Below are 20959 nucleotides of genomic sequence, written 5' to 3'. Positions count from 1 at the left end.
GCTGGTCCGCAGAGTGAAGGCAAAAGGGCCAACAAGTGCTAAGCATCTCTGGGAACTCCTTCAAGACTGTTGGAAGACCAATTTAGGTGACTACCTATTGAAGCTAATCAAGAGAATGCCAAGAGTGTGCAAAGCAGTAATCAAAGCAAAAGGTGGCTACTTTAAAGAACCTAGAATATGACATATTTTCAGTTGTTTCACACTTGTTTGTTATGTATATAATTCCACATGTGTTAATTCATAGTTTTGATGCCTTCATAGTCATGAAAATAAAGAAAACTCTTTGAATGAGAAGGTGTGTCCAAACTTTTGGTCTGTACTGTATGTAAAAATAAAAAATAATCTTGATCTAGGAGGACCAGGTCCATATGAAGTAGGAGGTTGAGAAGGCGGTGGATGTGGCGGTGTAGGTGGAAGTGGAGGTGGAGGAGGAGGAGGTAGCCTACACTGCTTTTTGGTTTAACATTTATTTATATATTTTTTAAATTAGGGTACACCCCAAAACATTTGGAAATATAACCCTACAGTCGTGCTAAACACACGTTCAGACAATACACTGGCTGCAGGGCAGGCCAGCACCTCCAAGGGGTAAAGGTCAAGCTCAGGCCATGTGCCCAATTTGTAGACCCAGAAGTTGCAGGGGCTGACCCATGTCAGTCAGTTCGTGTAGGCGTGTGCACACTTACTGCCCCACCATGTCGCACGTCCCCGTGATGTTCACGACCCAAAAATTGGTGAATTTCACCAGAAAATATAACAGACAATTTTTTTTTCCGGTCTACTAGGTATAGGAGTGTTACACCACACCAAAATTTTTTTGAATTTCACCAGAATATATAACTGGCAATTTTTTTTTTGGGGTTAACCTGTCTACTAGGTATAGCAGTGGTACTATACACCCAAAAATTGGTTAATTTCACCAAAAAAAGTTAATGAGAATTTATTATTTTTTTTTTACCGGCCTACTAGGTATAGCAGTGGTACTATACACCCAAGAATTGGTTAATTAAACCAAAAAATGTTAATGAGAATTTATATATTTTTTTAACCGGCCTACTAGGTATAACAGTGGTACTATACACCCAAAAATATGTTAATTTCACCAGAAATTGTTAATGACATTTATTTTATTTTTTTAACCGGCCTACTAGGTATAGCAGTGGTACTATACAACCAAAAATTGGTTAGTTTCACCAGAAAATGTAAATGAGAATTTATTTATTTTTTAACCGGTCTACTAGGTATAGCAGTGGTACTATACACCCAAAAATTGGTTAATTTCACCAGAAAATGTTAATGACAATTTTGTTTATTTATTTATTTTTTAAACGGCCTACTAGGTATAGCAGTGATACTATACACCCAAAAATTGGTGAATTTCACCAGAAAATGTAAATGACAAAGTAGTGAAATGATATAAAATAAAACACGTACAAAAAAAAAAAAATTCCATATGGAGTAGGAGTTTGAGGAGGCGGTGGACGTAGAGGAGTAGGTGGAAGCGGCGGTGGAGCAGGACGAGATAGCAAACACAGGTTTTTGGTTTTAATTTTATTTTGTAAAATTAAGGTACACTCCAAAAGAGTGTGAAATATCCAAAATACAAACATGAGCAATTGCCCTGCAGTATAACAATGGCTGGTTAGTGCCGGTATACATGTCTATTCTGCACAAGGTATGGACAAGTCCTGAGGTATCCATGCCTGGTTGATTTTAATGAACGTGAGCTTGTCCACATTGGCTGTGGACAGGCGGATGCGCTTGTCTGTGATGACGCCCCCTGCCGTGCTAAACACACGTTCAGACAATACACTAGCTGCAGGGCAGGCCAGCACCTCCAAGGCGTAAAGGGCAAGCTCAGGCCATGTGCCCAATTTGGAGACCCAGAAGTTGAAGGGGGCAGACCCGTCATTCAGTACGTGTAGGCGTGTGCACACATACTGCTCCACCATGTTGGTGAAATGCTGCCTCCTGCTAAGAAGTTCCATTTCAGCTGGTGGTGCTGGTTGTTGTGGCGTGCTGACAAAGCTTTTCCACATTTCGGCCATGCTAACCCTGCCTTCTGAGGTGCTGGCGGTGCCCCAGCTGCGTTGGCGACCTCTTCCTCGTCCTTTGCCTTCGCCTTGTGCTTTCACTGTGCCCCCGCTGTCAGGTGGGAATGCCACCAGCAGCGCGTCTACCAGCGTGCGCTTGTACTCGCGCATCTTACGATCACGCTCCAGTGAGGGAATTAAGGACGGTACATTGTCCTTGTAACGGGGATCCAGCAGCGTTGCCACCCAGTAATCAGCACAAGTTAGAATGTGGGCAACTCGGCGGTCGTTGCGGAGACACTGCAGCATGTAATCGCTCATGTGTGCCACGCTGCCCAGAGGCAACTTAAAGCTGTCCTCTGTGAGAGGTGTATCGTCTGTGTCCTCTGTATCCCCCATCCACGCACCAGTGGTGGCCATGAGCTGGTCTGGGTGCCACCCTGCTGTGAACATGGTTCCTCCTCCTCATCCTCCAGAACTGTGCCCTGGCTGGACAATTGTGTACCTTGGGTTTGTGGGTGCAAGAACCCACCCTCAGAGCCACTTTGGAATGACTGGCCAGAAACCCTACAAAATGATGGCTCTTCCTCCTCCTCCTCCCGTGCCACATCATCTTCCATCATCGCCAGGAGCGTTTTTTCAAGGAGGCATAGAAGTGGGATAGTAACGCTGTTGGTGGAGTACTCGAAACAGCGCAACAAGGAACACAGGTCTCGCATGGAGGCCCAGTCATTGGTGGTGGTGATGTGCCGCCGAGCGACTCACCCGTGCGTGCTGCAGCTGAAACTCCACTATCGCCTGCAGCTGCTCGCACAGTCTGGCCAGCATGTGCAAGGTGGAGTTCCAACTTGTGGGCACATCGCATATGAGGCGGTAAGCGGGAAGGCCGAAGTTACAGGCGAGCAGCAGCAGGGTGAGAACGCCGAAAGGGCGCACAGACGGCCCGCACTTTATGCGGCAGCTCTGACATGTCGGGGTAATTTTTAAGGAATCTCTACACCACCAAATTCAGCACATGCGCCAGGCAAGAGATGTGTGTCAAACCGGCTAGTCCCAGAGCTGCTACGAGATTTTGCCCATTATCGCACTCCACCAGGCCAGGCTTGAGGCTGACTGGCACAAACCACTCATCGGTCTGTTGTTCAAGGCCTGTCCACAGCTCCTGCGCGGTGTGTGCTTTGTCCCCCAAACAGATACGTTTTAAAACTGCCTGCTGTCGTTTTCCCCTGGCTGTGCTGAAGTTGGTGGTGAAGGTGTTATGCTGACGGGATGAGGAGCTGGTAGAGGATGAGGAAGCAGAGTAGGAGGAGGAAGCAACAGGAGGCAAACTAAAGTGCCCTGCAATCCTCGGTGGTGGAAGGACATGCGCCAAACTGCTATCCGCCTCAGGCCCAGCTGCCACTGCATTTACCCAGTGTGCTGTTATGGAGATATAAAGGCCCTGACCGTGCTTACTGGTCCACGTATCCGTAGTCAGGTGCACCTTGCCACAGATGGCGTTGCGCAGTGCACACCTGATTTTGTCCCCTACTTGGTTGTGCAGGGAAAGGATGGCTCGCCTTGAAAAGTAGTGGCGGCTGGGCACGATGTACTGTAGGACAGCCACCGCCATAAGACCTTTAAAACTATCCGTCTCCACCAGACGGAATGACAGCATTTCAAATGCCAATAATTTAGAAATGCTGGCATTCAGGGCTAGGGATCGCAGGTGGGTAGGGGGGTACTTCCTCTTCCTCTCAAGCGTTTGGGATATGGAGAGCTGAACGCTTGCGTGGGACATTGTGGAGATGCTTGGTGACCCAGGTGTTGGTGTTGCTGGAAGATCCTCTGTTTGAGGGGTGCCAGGTGGCACTGTCACTCCAGAGGTGGATGAAGAGGCCGAAACTGCAGCAGAAGAGGAAGCAGGAGGAGCCAGAGACCTTTCTTGGTTTTTGAGGTATCTACTCCACTGCAGCTCGTGCTTTGCACTTAAATGCCTGGTCATGTAGGTTGTGCTCAGGTTGAGAACGTTTATGCCTCGCTTCAGGCTCTGATTGCACCGTGTGCAAACCACTTGTGTCTTGTCGTCAGCACATTGTCTGAAGAACTGCCATGCCAGGGAACTCCTTGGAGCTGGCTTTGGTGTGCTCGGTCCCTTGCTGTGGTGGGCAGTAGGAGGCGTACTGTTTAGAGCACGGCTGCTCCGCTTTTGCACCCTGCTTCCTCTTCTGCTGTGCTGGTGGCTCTGTGCGAACACCGCCTCTTCCTCCGAACTACATAGGTCACTCGCATGACCTTGATTCCATGTGGGGTCGAGGACCTCATCGTCCTCCACATCATCTTCCACCCAGTCTTCACCCCTGCCTTCCTTGTCGGTCTGCACACTTTCGAAAGCCCCAGCAGTTGACACCTGTGTTTTGTCATCATCTGAGACGTGCTGCGATGGTCCTCCCATGTACTCATCTTGAAAGATAAGTGGTTGGGCATCGGTGCACTCAATCTCTTCCACTTCTGGGGCAGGGCTAGGTGAATGTCCCTGGGAATCCCTGCTAACAGAGTCATCAAAAAGCAGAAGAGACTGCTGCATGACTTGGGGCTCAGACTGCCTGGCTGATTTGCAAGGGGGTGAGGTGAAAGACTGATGGACATCGGCTGCAGGTGCCAACTGTGGTCTTTCAGCAGGAGACTGGGTGGGAGACAATGTGAAGGAGCTGGATCCACTGTCAGCAACCCAATCTACTATCACCTGTACTTGTTCAGGCCTCACCATTCGTAGAGCAGCATTAGGCCCGACCAAATACCGCTGCAGGTTTTGTCGCCTACTCGCACCTATTTTTTGAATTTAGGATCTTGCCCTAATTGGGGGTTTAATTATTAGTAGAATAGAACGACAGTATGTAAAAGGGGTTTCTCACAGGGCCTTATCCACTGTAGGCCTGAAGTAAATATATCTTTGCACAAAATGGCTGTATTTCAAATGGCTGTATTTCAAATGCCTAATTCAAACCCATGTATGTAGAGGGGGTAACTCACAGGGCCTGAACAACTGTAGGCCGGAAGTAAATATATCTTTGCACAAAATGTCTGAATTTCAAATGGCTGTATTTCAAATGCCTAATTCAAACCCATGTATGTAGAGGGGGTATCTCACACAGTCTGAACCACTGTAGGCCTGAAGTAAATATATCTTTGCACAAAATGGCTGTATTTCAAATCCCTGAATCAAGCGCCTGTATGTAGAGGGGGTATCTCACAGGGCCTGAACCACTGTCGGCCTGAAGTAAATATATCTTTGCACAAAATGGCTGTATTTCAAATGGCTGTATTTCAAATGCCTAATTCAAACCCCTGTATGTAGAGGGGGTAACTCACAGGGCCTGAACCTCTGTAGGCCTGAAGAAAATATATCTTTGCCAAAAATGGCTGTATTTCAAATGCCTGAATCAAACCCCTATATGTAGAGGGAGTATCTCACACGGTCTGAAGCACTGTAGGCCTGAAGGAAATATATCTTTGCACAAAATGGCTGTATTTCAAATGGCTGTATTTCAAATGCCTGAATCAAACCCCTGTATGTAGAAGGGGTATCTCACAGGGCATGAACCTCTGTAGGCCTGAAGTAAATATATCTTTGCACAAAATGGCTGTATTTCAAATTCCTAATTCAAACCCCTGTATGTAGAGGGGGTATCTCACAGGGCCGAAACCACTGTAGGCCTGAAGTAAATATATCTTTGCACAAAATGGCTCAATTTCAAATGGCTGTATATCAAATGCCTAATTCAAACCCCTGTATGTAGAGGGTGTATCTCACAGGGCCTAACCCCTGTAGGCCTGAAGTAAAAAATATCTTTGCACAAAATGGCTGTATTTCAAATGGCTGTATTTCAAATCGCTGAATCAAACCCCTGTATGTAGAGGGGGTATCTCACAGGGCCTGAACCTCTGTAGGCCTGAAGTAAATATATCTTTGCACAAAATGGCTGTATTTCAAATGGCTGTATTTCAAATGCCTAATTCAAACCCCTGTATGTAGAGGGGGTATCTCACAGGGCCTGAACCACTATAGGCCTGCAGTAAATATATCTTTGAACAAAATGACTGTATTTCAAATGGCTGTATTTAAAATCCCTGAATCAAACCCCTATATGTAGAGGGGGTATATCACAGGGCCTGAACCAGTATAGGCCTTAATTCAATATTGCTGCACCAAATGGAGGTATTTAAAATCTCTGAATGTAACCCAAATGTATTAAGGGTGTATCTCACAATGACATCTGCATCAAAGGCTGCCAACATTTTTTTTTGTGCCCAAACGAGTGTTTGTTTAACAACTGAATTTGACAGCAGTATATAAGCCTGTAATTTCACACGTGCTAATGCTGCAAGGCCTGAAAATAGTGTTTTTTGTGAAAATAGTGTGTTTTTCAAACCCAGAAAATGATGGGTGTATTTCTACCTTAAATTGCACACTGACTAATACAGATGTTGATTGCCAAAAAAGTATTTTTTTTGTAACAGAATATGAAAGCTGTATATATTAAACTTGAATTTAACACTTGCAGATCTGGAAAATACTGTTTTTGGGGGGGGGGGGGGGGAAGTGTGTTTTTCAAACCACAGAAAATTATGGGTGTATTTCTACCTTAAATTGCACACTGACTATTAAAGATGTTATAGATTGCCAAAAAAGTCTTTTTTTTGTAACAGAATATGAAAGCTGTATATATTAAACTTGAATTTAACACTTGCAGATCTGGAAAATAGAGTTTTTTGACAAAAAGTGTGTTTTTCAAACCCAGAAAATGATGGGTGTATTTCTACCTTAAATTGCACACTGACTAATACAGATGTTGTAGATTGCCAAAAAAGTCTTTTTTGGTAACAGAATATGAAAGCTGTATATATTAAACTTGAATTTAACACTTGCAGATCTGGAAAACATAGTTTTTTGAAATAAAAATGGTGATTTGCAATGTCCCAAAAGCTCAGATGCAGTGCTGGTGCACTGAGCATGCATAAAATGGCCGCCGAAGCCACCCACCTAACTAACAAAATTATAAAAGTTATATTTTTTTTGTTCAATGGCCTCAGGGCAGGGTAAAACAATTGTGTCCTGCACCCACACAACTATTTCTAGGTAGATCGCTGAGTTAGATTCTCTCCTATTCTCTCCCTGAAATCACAAGTCCAGCAGCATCCTCTCCCTACACTTGTATCAACAGAGTGACGTGCAGCGCTACGTGACCCAAGCTTATATAGAGGCTGGGTCACATGCTGCACTGGCCAATCACAGCCATGCCAATAGTAGGCAAGGCTGTGAGGGCCTCTTGGGGCAAGTAGTATGACGCATGTTGATTGGCTGCTGTGCAGCCTTTCAAAAAGCGCCAAGAAAGCGGCGAACACTGAACCCGAACTTTTACGGAAATGTTCGGGTTTGGGTCCGGGGTCCAAAAATCCTAAAGTTCGGTACGAAGCCGAACTTTACAGTTCGAGTTTGCTCAACCCTAGTGCTAGGCACTGTGGGCTTGCCTGCATGAAGAGGTCATCCTACACTCCACCATGGAGAACTGGCAGAGAATTGTGTATACCTTTTGGGATGTTACACAGTTCCCAAATTGCTTGGGTTCCCTGTATGGCAAACACATTCGCATCCAGAAACCTCCCCTCAGTGGCTTTTGATTTTTTAATTACAAACTGTATTTTTCTGTAATTTTGATGGCACTGGCAGATGCCAACTATCGTTTTATTGCGGTAGACAAAGGGGCTTATGGTCGGACTAACGACTCAAAAGTTTTTAAAGCCTCAGCCATGGGCTGCAGGGTCTATGGTAATAATTTTTGTTTCCTGGAGCCACAACCTCTGCCTGGCACCACAGAGCTTCTACAGTTTGTGATTGTTGCTGATGAGGCATATCAAATGTGGCAAAACCTACTCAAGCCGTAAAGGCCAGCGGAACTTGAGTAGGGTTCAGCAAATTTTTAATTACAGGCTCAGCAGGGCCCAGCATATGGTGGCGTGCGCATTTGGAATCCTCACCTCTAAATGGTGCATTTTTGAGAGGCCAATCCAGTTGCTGCCAGACACTGTTGCTAGTATGGTGAAGGCATGTGTCATTCTGCACAATTTTCTTTTGACACATAAACCTTCACCCACTGATCTGCCATCAACATCATCTGGACCCCATCAGCAGCCCACTGGTCCCTGGGCTACAGCAGCTGTGAACTCCATGTGTGATGCATTTGCTAATTTCTTTATTTCGCCACCAGGCTGACTACCAGTGGGAAGTGGGATGGGGGAGGGGAGTGGGATGGGGGTAGGAATGGGATGGGGGGTAGGGTGGTGATGGTGGATGGGAAGGGGAAGGGGCGGTGCTCGAAATGGTAGATGGTCTGAATTATTGCCGACCAGCACTGAGAAATCCACTCAGGATTCAATCGGCCCAGCAATGTAGTTAGGCTTAGGAGGAACTCAGCATTCGGATTTTGGGTCACCGACAGCACTGCCCCCTCCAACCGCCGGATGTGAGCAAGAAGCTCCTCCCTAGTCCGAGTGGTCTGTTCATCGAATCTAACCAAGCAATCACGTATGATGCTTGGTAGATCACCTGCCTCCATTGTCTGTCTCCTACAAGCTCGGCGTCTCCTCCCCAATGCAGAAAAGGCAGCAAGTATATGCACCCTTCTGAGGAGGAGGGGCCGGAGCAGGTAGGGGACCTTCAATGTCCCGAGCGGCCTCCTCAGACACAGAGGGCCCCGCAACTGCCTCTGGTTCCACCTCTGATGGGGCCTCGCTCGGCTGAACTTCTTCCACACTGGAGTGGGATCTACAAAAGACAAAATTAGTGATCTTGCCAGCATCATAATGACAATACATGTTTTAAAATAGTACAGGTTTTAAGCAAACCATGTGCATCATAAGGAGGTATCCAGTGCTGAATTTGCCATTCCAAAGTCTAAATTTGCCTTTTTACTATGTTCAATAGATCTTGTCACATACATAAAAGCAAGATCATCTATGTATTACAAGATTTGTTGTTAGTAAGAAAATTGAAACCTGCTTTGGAGCTCTTTGCCTGGTTAGTCTTCATGCGACTATATTAATTGGATTTCCAAACTAAAAATGTCCAAAATACTACAATGGGGTCCAAATTTTTCAACTATGTTACCATAAAAATTATGGCTGGGTACATCCAAATACGTATGTAGATACTGATGTTAGATCGGTGTTAGTTTAATTCTTAAAAACAGTTTCTGACACTAACATTATCATTGACAGTACCCGCATATGGATTGCAACATTATATCTACATCAACAAAACTTCTTAGGTCAGCCGAGTGCACCAGTAACTGGAGAGCCCGCTGGTACCTGACTTGTCCCCTCTCTTCATCTCCAGCTCCTGCTTGGGGGGCCCCACCCTGAAACAAGATGAGATATTTAGAAACATGTCTATAAAATTTTTAAAATTTTGCTTAAAAATTAAAAAATAACTTACAGAGTCAGAACCTTCAACATGACTGGACAACCATGTTGGATCCCTTGCTGCTTTAGAAGATGGACTTGATTCCTCCTGTTTTCAGCATTAAAGAGATAGACAGCATTTATAAAAATTTGTGAAATCTCAATACATTGACCTGATAGTTATATCCAAATGCCATAAAAAATTTAATCTACCACTATCTCCAGGGGAGGGGTCATGGTGTTGGATGATGAAATTCTACGAGAGAAAAAAACAACAGGGAAGGTCACTGCCAAGACATTGAGGCTTTGTGGTGGGGAAAGCATTTTTGAATGAAAACACTTACAGCCTTGACTTTGCCTTCAGCCAAACAAATCGATTCGAAACTGAAAACAGAAGAACAACAGTACATTCAGTATAGTAGAAAGACACCCCTGACCGCAAGTGAAACCAAGTGGCATGCTGTTATAACCACATCATAAAACAGTACTTGATTTTAAAGGCACAGAGCCTGTGTGATGTGAGCCTGTCTTTCAAAATGTAGAACTAGAATCTGGTTCCCCTTGGTAAACAAAGTGGCAGATGCTTCAAACTTGTGGCTTAAAAGATTAAAGGGATTGTCATGGTTCACAGATTAAATTAGCCATATCCACCTTTTCCCCCTGGCATGCACTCTGAAATGACCATCCGCCATACAGAGCAGGGTAAGGGAGAGCATTGTAGCTTTAAATGGTCCAATGCTCATCTTATAGGGGCTGAGTGGGTGAAGGAGATACGTCATGGTTCAGCTGGGCAACCATAAAACCACTTTTATGTTGTACAGTCATGTGTTTAAGGTCCACTGCTCTGTGTGTTGGGCATCCTTGGGACCAAATATTCAATAATCACCAAAAATAGAAAGAGTTTGTTATATAGTGCTACCTTATAATTGTACCACATATTTTAAATGACGGGACTTGTGGCTCAAATAAACTATGTATTTTGCGCCCTATAAACACACCCCAGCCCATAAGACGCATATAGGTTTTAGACAAGGACAATAAAGAAAAATGGAAAACCATTAGACCTAGCTCACACTACCAGTCAGACCCCTAATGTTACCAAGACCCCAATAAAGATCTCAGATCAGACCCCCTTAAACAAACTTCAGCTAATAACTAGAGTTGAGCGGACACCTGGATGTTCGGGTTTGACGGGTTCGGCCAAACTTTACCAAAAAGTACGAGTTTGGGAACCTAACTTGACCCGAACTTGACCCCGAACCTGAACCCCATTGAAGTCAATAAAGACCCGAACTTTTGAGCACTAAAATGACTCTAAAAATGTAATCGAAAGGGCTAGAGGGCTGCAAATGCCAGCAGAATGTGGTTAAGAGCATGGCAAGTGCTCTGCAAACACATGTGGATAGGGAAATGACTTTAAATAAGATAAAATATGTAAAAATAAAAAAATTATATTCTTGATCTAGGAGGACGAGGTCCATATGGAGTAGGAGGTTGAGGAGGCAGTGGATGTGGCGGTGTAGGTGGAAGCGGCGATGGAGGAGGAGGAGGTAGCCTACACTGTTTTTTTGGTTTAAATTTTTATTTTTTATTTTTTTATTAGGTACACTCCAAAACATTGGGAAATATAACCTGTGATAACCCCCTCCAGTTGTGCTAAACACACGTTCAGACAATACACTGGCTGCAGGGCAGGCCAGCACCTCCAAGGCGTAAAGGGCAAGCTCAGGCCATGTAGACCCAGAAGTTGCAGGGGGCAGACCCATCAGTCAGTTTGTGTAGGCGTGTGCACACATACTGCCCCACCATGTCGCACGTCCCCATGATGTTCACGATCCAATTGGATATCTGCTCTATCAACTTTCGATGTTGTTTTCTGCGCCTACCATGTTGATCACGGTTAGCGGCGAATCAGGGTTCCACGCCATAGAGGGAGCGTGAGAAAGGAATAGCGCATCCAAGGGAGATCAATGGATGAAATTTAATTGTGATCGAGTGGAAATGTGGGAAAACCTATTAAAATGGAAAAATCAAAGGAAAGGAGGGGGGGGCGCGGAAATTACCCACTCCCGACTTGGGGAGGTAGTGACGATAAATAACAATACAGGACTCTAAAAATGCCCTGTTATTGGAATGATTAATAAAAAAATATATGGAATGTCACTGGGGTATTTAGGATATGGAAAAGTTCGACAGGAGCGGCCCTGCTGCCGCTTTGTTGACTCTAGATAACTTCTGCTGATCGCACATCACCGTGACGTCCACGATCCATTTGGATATTTTCTCTATCAACTTTCGATGTTCTTTTCTGAGCCTACCATGTTGATCACGGTTATCGGTGAATCAGGGTTCCACGTCAGAGAGGGAGCGTGAGAAAGAGAGACCACATCCAAGGGAGGTTAATTTTTTAAAATTAAATATGATCGAGCGGAAAAGTAGGACAAATTATTGAAGCGCAAATGTGGGACAAGTTGTTAAAGTTTAAGCATTGAATGAAAGGAGGGGGCGAGCATCAATTAAAGAAGCATTTTTGAAATTGAATTCCCTTTCACCTATGCAGAGCAGGGGTTTGTATACGGCAAAATTGGTAAAATGTCACCTGACAATGTAACAGACGATTTTTTGAAATTTATGTCCCTATCACCTATGCAGAGCGGGGGTTTGTTTAATCACGGCAAAAATGGTCAAATGTCACCCAAGAATGTAACAGACAAATTAGTGAAATGTTTTTACCTGTATACTAGGTATAGCAGGGGTATATCACAGCCAAAAATTGGTGAATTTCACCCGAGAATGTAACAGACAAATTAGTGAAATTTGTTTACCTGTCTCCTAGGTACAGCAGGGGTATATCAAAAAATTGGTGAATTTTACCCGAATATGTAACAGATAAGTTAATAATTTTTTTTTACCTGTCTTTAAAGTTGCTACACTTGTGGGTGGATGTCCTGTCTAAACTGTCTACTGCCTGAATAAAAGACAAAGATTTTAGCTACCAAAATCGTGAGTGCTGGAATTTCATTGTGCTTCATATATAAGATATACAGGCTCACCAGCCTTTTCCGTGCACGCAGGTGTTTGGACAATTGGGTTGAGCTGGACCTTTCTTTGTGCATATTCATAAAGAAAAATAAACTTGATTTATGAGGTGGAGGACCATATGTAGGAGTTTGAGTAGGTGGTGGACGTAGCGGTGTAGGTGGAAGCGACGGTGGAGGAGGACGAGGTAGCCAATACTGCTTTTTGGTTTTAATTTTTTTATTATTTTTTATTAGGGTACACTCCAAAAGAGTGCAAAATATCCAAAATACAACAATGAGCAATTGCGCTGTAGTATAACAATGGCTGGTTAAGGCCGGTATACATGTCTATAATGTTTAATGAACATGAGCTTGTCCACATTGGCTGTGGACAGGCGGCTGCACTTGTCTGTGATAACGCCCCCTACCATGCCAAACACGCGTTCAGACAATATACTAACTGCAGGGCAGGCCAGCACCACCAAGGCGTAAAGGCCAGCACCTCAAGGCGTAAAGGGCAAGCTCAGGCCATGTGCCCAATTTGGAGACCCAGAAATTGAAGGGGGCAGACCCGTCATTCAGTATGTGTAGGCGTGTGCACATATACTATACTGCTCCACCATGTTGCTGAAATGCTGCCTCCTGCTAAGACGTTCCATATTAGCTGGTGGTGCTGGTTGTTGTAGCGTGCTGACAAAGCTTTTACACATTTTGGCCATGCTAACCCTGCCTTCTGAGGTGCTGGTGGTGCCCCAGTTGCGTTGGCAATCTCTTCTTCCTCCTCCTCTGCCTTCGCCTTGTGCATCCACTGTGCCTCCGCTGTCAGGTGGGAATGCCACTGCAATGAGCAGGACACTGGGAATGCTATGCAGTGGGTCAGTTTATATGTGTATAAGTTTGTGACGCCAGTTGCAGCTTGCGCAGGTACTGTAGCAGGGCCCTTTAAGATGTTATAGCTCATGTACCAGGTGAGGAATGCCAGAGGGGGATAATGTCTCTGTATAGCAGATATGGTAGTGTCAACGGTGTCTCCTACCTGTGGTACGGCTGTATCCTGGCTGACATGCAACAAATTAAGTGTTGTTAATAGGAGTAATTGAGGAATGATGGGATTCCACACAGATAATAGGGTCCAACTTGTCTTTACTTGGTGGTATGCAGCTTTGATCCATACAGGTACAGCAATAGTCTAGGCTCCCAGCAGGTATTGGCAATATGTGGCAGGAATTTATATGTATTCTGCATCTGATCATATGCCTAGAGAAACTGGCAGGTATCTATCTTCTGCTCTGTCTTTATTCTGCTTGATTTGGGCCTGACTAGCTGAAGAGGTGCTTATCTTCTCTTTGTCTTAGGATCTTTACTTACAGGACTGCTCGCAGGGTATGGTGGTGGCTTCCTGGAGATCTGATAGTTCTGTGAAAGGCTGCTTTCTCTGTCTACCAGCTGAGGTAAGGGACTCAGGCTGGGAAGGTTGATCTTGGGCCTCAGCCGAGGCTTGAATCCTTGGTTGGGATCCCTGTTTCTGGGAGCTCCTACTAACACAGCCTACCCCAGCAGGGGGGTGACTACACACTGCCTAGAACTTTCCTTCCTCCCCCTGAAGTAGGATGTGGGAACATTCCACTCCTCCTCAGAAAGGGGGGAGCTAGCCTGGAATAGTCTATTCCAGCCTAGAAGCTAACTAACACCTGCTGTATACTGCTGCCACCTGCTGGTGTACATTAAGAACTACAGCATATATATAAAACAGACATAAAAATATACATTTTGGCAAATACACAGTTATATTACACAAGATGGTAAAACACATTTACACTCAACATTATGAAGCAGGGGAACCGAAGTTTAGTGACATACTTCAGGATGTTACACCACCAGCAGCATGTCTACCAGTGTGCGCTTATACTCGCACATCTTACGATCACGCTCCAGTGACGGAATTAAGGACGGTATGTTGTCCTTGTAACGGGGATCCAGCAGTGTGGCCACCCAGTAATCCTCACAAGTCAGAATGTGGGCAACTCGGCGGTCGTTACGGAGACAGTGCAGCATGTAATCGCTCATGTGTGCCAGACAGCCCAGAGGCAACGAAAAGCTGTCCTCTGTGGGAAGTTTATAGTGTGTCCTCTGTATACCCCCAGCCACGCACCAGTGATGGCCATAAGCTGGTTTGGGTGCCACCCTGCTATGAACATGGTTCCTCCTCCTCCTCCTCATCCTCCACCTCGTTATCCTCCAGAACTGTGCCCTGGCTGGACAATTGTGTAACTGGTGTTTATGGGTGCAGGAACCCACCCTCGGAGCCACTTGTGAATGATTGGCTGGAAACCCTATGAAATGATCCCTCTTCCTCCTCCTCCTCTTGTGCCACATCCTCTTCCATCATCTCCAGCAGCGTTTTTTCAAGAGGCATAGAAGTGGGATAGTAATGCTGAGAACGATGTTATCGGCACTGGCCATGTTGGTGGAGTACTCGAAACAGCGCAACAAGGAACACAAGTCTCGCATGGAAGCACAGTCATTGGTGGTGTAGTAGTGCTGTTCCGCAGAGCGACTCACCCGTGCGTGCTGCAGCTGAAACTCCACTATCGCCTGCTGCTGCTCGCACAGTCTAGCCAGCATTTGCAAGGTGGAGTTCCACCTTGTGGGCACGTCGCATATGAGGCGTTGAGCGGAATGGCCGAGTTACACTGCACAGCTGACAGGCAAGCAGCAACAGGGTGAGAACGCCGAAAGCGCGCACAGACGGCATCTCTGACATATCGGGGTAATTTTTAAGGAACCTCTGCACCACCAAATTCAGCACATGCGCCAGGCAAGGGATGTGCGTCAAAACGGCTAGTCCAGAGCTGCTAAGAGGCCATTATCGCACACCACCAGGCCAGGCTTGAGGCTCACTGGCACCAACCACTCTTCGGTCTGTTGTTCAAGGCCCGTCCACAGCTCCTGCGCGGTGTGGGTTTTTTCCCCCAAACAGATACGTTTTAAAACTGCCTGCTGACGTTTACCCCTGGCTGTGCTGAAGTTGGTGGTGAATGTGTTACGTTGACCGGATTAGGAGGCGGTAGAGGATGAGGAAGTGGAGTAGGAGGAGAACGCAGCAGGAGGTAAACTGAAGTGCCCTGCAATCCTTGGTGGTGGAAGGACATGCGCCAAACTGCTATCTGCCTCAGGCCCAGCCCCCACTGCATTTACCCAGTGTGCTGTTAGGGAGATATAACGTCCCTGACCGTGCTTACTGGTCCACGTATCCGTAGTTAGTTGGAACTTACCACAGATGGCGTTTCGCAGTGCACACCTGATTTTGCCCCCCACTTGGTTGTGCAGGGAAGGGATGGCTCACCTGGAAAAGCAGTGGCAGCTGGGCATGACATACTGTGGGACAGCCACCTTCATAAGGCTTTTAAAACTCTCCGTTTCCACCAGACGGAATGACAGCATTTCAAAAGCCAGTAATTTTGACATGCTGGCATTCAGGGCTAGGGATCGCAGGTGGGTAGGGGGGTACTTCCTCTTCCGCTCCAGTGTTTGGGAGATGGAGAGCTGAACGCTTTCTTTGTTTTTGAGGTGTCTACTCCACTGCAGCTCGTGCTTTGCACTTAGATGCCTGGTCATGCAGGTTGTGCTCAGGTTGAGAACGTTTATGCCTCGCTTCAGGCTCTGATTGCACAGCGTGCAAACCACTCGTGTCTTGTCGTCAGCACATTGTCTGAAGAACTGCCACACCAGGGAACTCCTTGGAGCTTGCTTTGGTGTGCTTGGTCCCTTTCTGCATTGGGCAGTAGCAGGCGTACTGTCTTGGGGACGGCCGCTCCGCTTTTCACCCTGCTCCCTCTACTGCTGTGCTGGTGGCTCTGTGCGACCACCACCTCTTCCTCTGAACTACACAGGTCACTCATATGACCTTGTTTCCATGTGGGGTCGAGGACATCATCGTCCTCCACATCATCTTCCACCCAGTCTTCACCCCTGCCCTTCTTGTCGGTCTGCACACTTTCAAAAGCCACAGCAGTTGGTACCTGTGTTTCGTCATCATCCGAGACGTGCTGCGGTGGTCCTCCCATGTACTCATCTTGATACATAAGTGGTTGGGCATCGGTGCACTGGGAAAGCCTGCTAGCAGAGTCATCAAAAAGCAGAAGAGACTGCTACATAACTTGGGGCTCAGACTGCTTGGCTGATTTGCAAGGGGGTGAGGTGAAAGACTGATAGACATCGGCTGCAGGTTCCATCTCTGATCTTTCCGCAGGAGACTGAGTGGGAGACAATGTAAAGGAACTGGAGGCACTATCAGCAACCTAATCTACTATCGCCTGTACTTGTTCTGGCCTTACCATTAGTAGAGCCTCATTAGGCTTGACCAAATAACACTGAAGGTTCTGTCGCCTACTCGCACCTGAAGAAGCTGTTTCACTTGTGCGTGTAACTGGCACAGATCGACCACATCCTCTCCCTGCAACAGGAGCTCCACCAGCAGCACCACGACCTGGTCCACGTCCCTTTTTCGACTCGCTCCTCATTCTCCGCAAATTTAGCATTTGGCCCAAAATGGGTGTTTTTTTAAATAACAGAATATAACAGCAGTATCTAACGCGTGTATTTCACACTGACAGAAGCAGCAAAGGCATCAAATTGATTGCTTGGCCCAAAATGGGTGTTTTTTTTATAATAACAGATTATGACAGCAGTATCAAACGCTTGTATTTCACACTGATAGATGCTTTAAGGGCTGTAAAATGTAGTCTTTTGCCCAAAAAGGGTGTTTTTTAAAACCCAGAAAATTATTGCAGTATTTCAAGCTTAAATTTCACAATGACTTATGCTGCATAGGCCACAGATGGAGGGTATTGCCAAAAATGGTTGCTTTTTTAAACCCAGAAAATTATTGCCATATTTCAAGATTGTATTTAACAATGACATATGCAGCAAACGCCGCAAATTTTGTATTGTGCCCAAAATGGGTGTTTTTTTAATAACAGAATATGACAGTAGTATCTAACGCTTGTATTTCACACTGACAGATGCAACAATGGCTGTAAAATTTAGTCTTTTGCCCAAAAGGGTGTTTTTTAAAACCCAGAAAATTATTGCTGGTTTTCAAGCTTAAATTGCACACAGACAAATGCTCAAAAGGCCACAGATGTAGGGTATTGCCAAAAATGGGTGATTTTTTTAAACCCAGAATATAATTGCAGTATTTCAAGCTTCTATTTGACTGTCACAAATGCACATATGCAGTGCTGGTGCACAGAACTTGCATAAAATGGCCGTCGCCACCCACCTAACTAACAGACGGATAAAAGTTATTTTTCTTTGTCACTGGGCTCAGGGCAGGGTAAAAAGATTGTGCACTGCACCCACGAAACAAAATCTAGGTAGATCCATAGGCGTGCGCACGGGGTGTGCCGGGTGTGCCTGGGCACACCCTAATAGGTTTGTCACCTCCGTGCACACTGCCCCCCAGCTGATTCCCCTGTCGCCGCCCGCCACACTGTCAATTCATTTACAATACCTGGCTGTGGGCTGCCGGCGGGCGGTGGCTAGTATTCAAATATGGGGGGGCAGAGTCCCGGACCCGGCGGAGGCAGAGAGGGAGTCCGTGCTGTGCGGCGCAGGCTGAGTTGAAGTCACGTCACATCACGTCACATCACGTCACGTCACGCTGCATCTGAGTACCCTGCGCGCCTGGCCACCTGCTAGCTGGTGAGGTGAGGTCATATAAAAAAAGAAGTATGTACCCCCCCTGTCCCACAGTGCTACAATTCCTCTGTTGTCGCCTCTACTACCCTGATAACCCTCAGTTATATAATATATCTGAGGGGTATCAGGGTAAATTATACAGGGGGTAATATAACTAAGGGTATCAATGTACATGAGGGGTAATATAACTGAGGGCTAGGCTACTATCAGACATTATACAGGGGTAATATAACTTATCTTACCCCTCACCCCTGTATTATGTCCCTGATAGCCCTCCTCACTTATATTACCCCTGTATAATGTACCCTGATAGATACCCCTTAGTTATATTACCCCCTGTATAATGTACCCTGATACCCCTCAGTTATATAATCTAACTGAGGGGTATCAGGTTAAATTATACAGGGCGGGGTAATATAACTAAGGGGTATCAGTGTACATTATTATACAGGGGTAATATAACTTAGGAGGGCTATCAGGGGACATTATACAGAGGTAATATAACTTATATTACCCCTGTATAATGTCCTTGATAGCCTTCCTCAGTTATATTACCCCTGTATATTGTACCCTGATACCGCTTAGTTATATTACCCCCTGTATAATTTACCCTGATACCCCTCAGTTAGATTACCCCTGTATAATGTCCCCTGATAGCCCTCCTCAGTCATATGTCATCCACAGGCCCCCTATAACAGTGTGTCATCCACAGGTCCCCCATAACAGTGTGTCATCCACAGATCCTCCATAACAATGTATCATCCAAAAATCCCCCATAACAATGTGTTATCCACAGATCCCCCATAACAATGTGTCATCCATAGATCCCCCATAACAATGTGTCATCCACAGATTCCCCATAATAATGTGTCATCCACAGATCCCCCATAACACTGTGTCATCCACAGATCCCCCATAACAATGTGTCATCCACAGATCCCTCATAACAATGTGTCATCCACAGATCCCCCATAACACTGTGTCATCCACAGATCCCCCATAACACTGTGTCATCCACAGATCCCCCATAACAATGTGTCATCCACAGATCCCCCATAACACTGTGTCATCCACAGATCCCCCATAACACTGTGTCATCCACAGATCCCACATAACACTGTGTCATCCACAGATCCCCCATAACACTGTGTCATCCACAGATCCCCCATAACAGTGCACCTGCGCACTATGGAGAGACTGAAAGGAGGGGAATATCCACGGAAGCAAGCAGAGGACAACACAGCAGACGACTGAATAGCTACTTTTGTAAGTAAATTATTTTATTATAGTGCTGAAACTGCTTTAAACTCTAAAGAAAAGTTTTGGAGAGTGTTTCTCTCTTTTTCAGGTCTGAAGCAATAACGAGGAAGAAAGGAAAACTCTTGAAAGCTTGTCTTTTAAGTATTAGGATAGTACAATAAAAAGGTATCCCTGCATACCGCAATACTCTCGTATTTTGTAATCCTATTTATATATACTTATTTAGTTTTTTTCAGTAGTATGATTAAATGGTGAAAATTATTAGTGCCCCCCCCATTTTTGACTGTGGTATCTTATGTGCCCTCCCCCCTATATATTGTTCCTAGGCGCAGAGGCGGAGTCACGGCAATGCTAGGGTGAGGCCTAGCCTGTGTGTATATGTGTGTGTGTGTATATAATATATATATATATATATATATACATACATACATACATAAATACACACGTGCGCGGGGCATGTGTGTTTGTGCTTTAGGGTGCACACCCTAATGCAATAGGCTGCGCACGCCTATGGGTAGATCGCTGAGTTAACAAGGACTTCAGATTAAAGATTCTGTCCTATTTTCTCCCTCACAGCAGCAGCATCCTATCCCTACACTAATTAGAGCAGTGGCCTTTCAGAAAGCGCCATTAAATCGCTGAACACCAAACCCAAACCCAAATTTTTACTGAAATTTTTACTTTACAGTTCGGGTTCGCTCAACCCTAATGATAACCCATAGACAAGATAATTATACTTAACCCAAACAAAAAAAGTGGTTTTCACTTCATAGGTGTGCCCTGTCAGGTTTAATAAGTGGGATTTCTTGCCTTATAAATGGGTTTGGGACCATCAGTTGCGTTGAGGAGAAGTCAGGTGGATACACAACTGATAGTCCTACTGAATAGACTGTTAGAATTTGTATTATGGCAAGAAAATAGCAGCTAAGTAAAGAAAAAACGAGTGGCCATCATTACTTTAAGAAATGAAGATCAGTCAGTCAGCCAAAAAATTGGGAAAACTTTGACCTGGCCTCCACAGTCACCGGACCTGAACCCAATCAAGATGGTTTGGGGTGAGCTGGACCGCAGAGTGAAGGCAAAAGGGCCAACAAGTGCTAAGCATATCTGGGAACTCCTTCAAGACTGTTGGAAGACCATTTCAGGGGTTTACCTCTTGAAGCTCATCAAGAGAATGCCAAGAGTGTGCAAAGCAGTAATTAAAGCAAAAGGAGGCTACTTTGAAGAACCTAGAATATGACATATTTTAAGTTGTTTCACACTTGTTTGTTATGTATATAATTCCACATGTGTTAATTCATAGTTTTGATGCCTTCATAGTCATGAAAATAAAGAAAACTCTTTGAATGAGAAGGTGTGTCCAAACTTTTGGTCTGTACTGTAGATAAAAATAATCTTTATTAAATTAATTACAAGTATACATGATAAGACAATTTGGCAGAGATAGACATGATGTAAAATCAAATACAGACAAAATATGACTAAGACGCCCCTTAGCAAGGT

Source organism: Bufo bufo, chromosome 2 (genome assembly GCF_905171765.1).
Source record: "Bufo bufo chromosome 2, aBufBuf1.1, whole genome shotgun sequence".
NCBI lineage: Eukaryota > Metazoa > Chordata > Amphibia > Anura > Bufonidae > Bufo > Bufo bufo.
Note: the sequence above shows the minus strand (reverse complement) of the source record.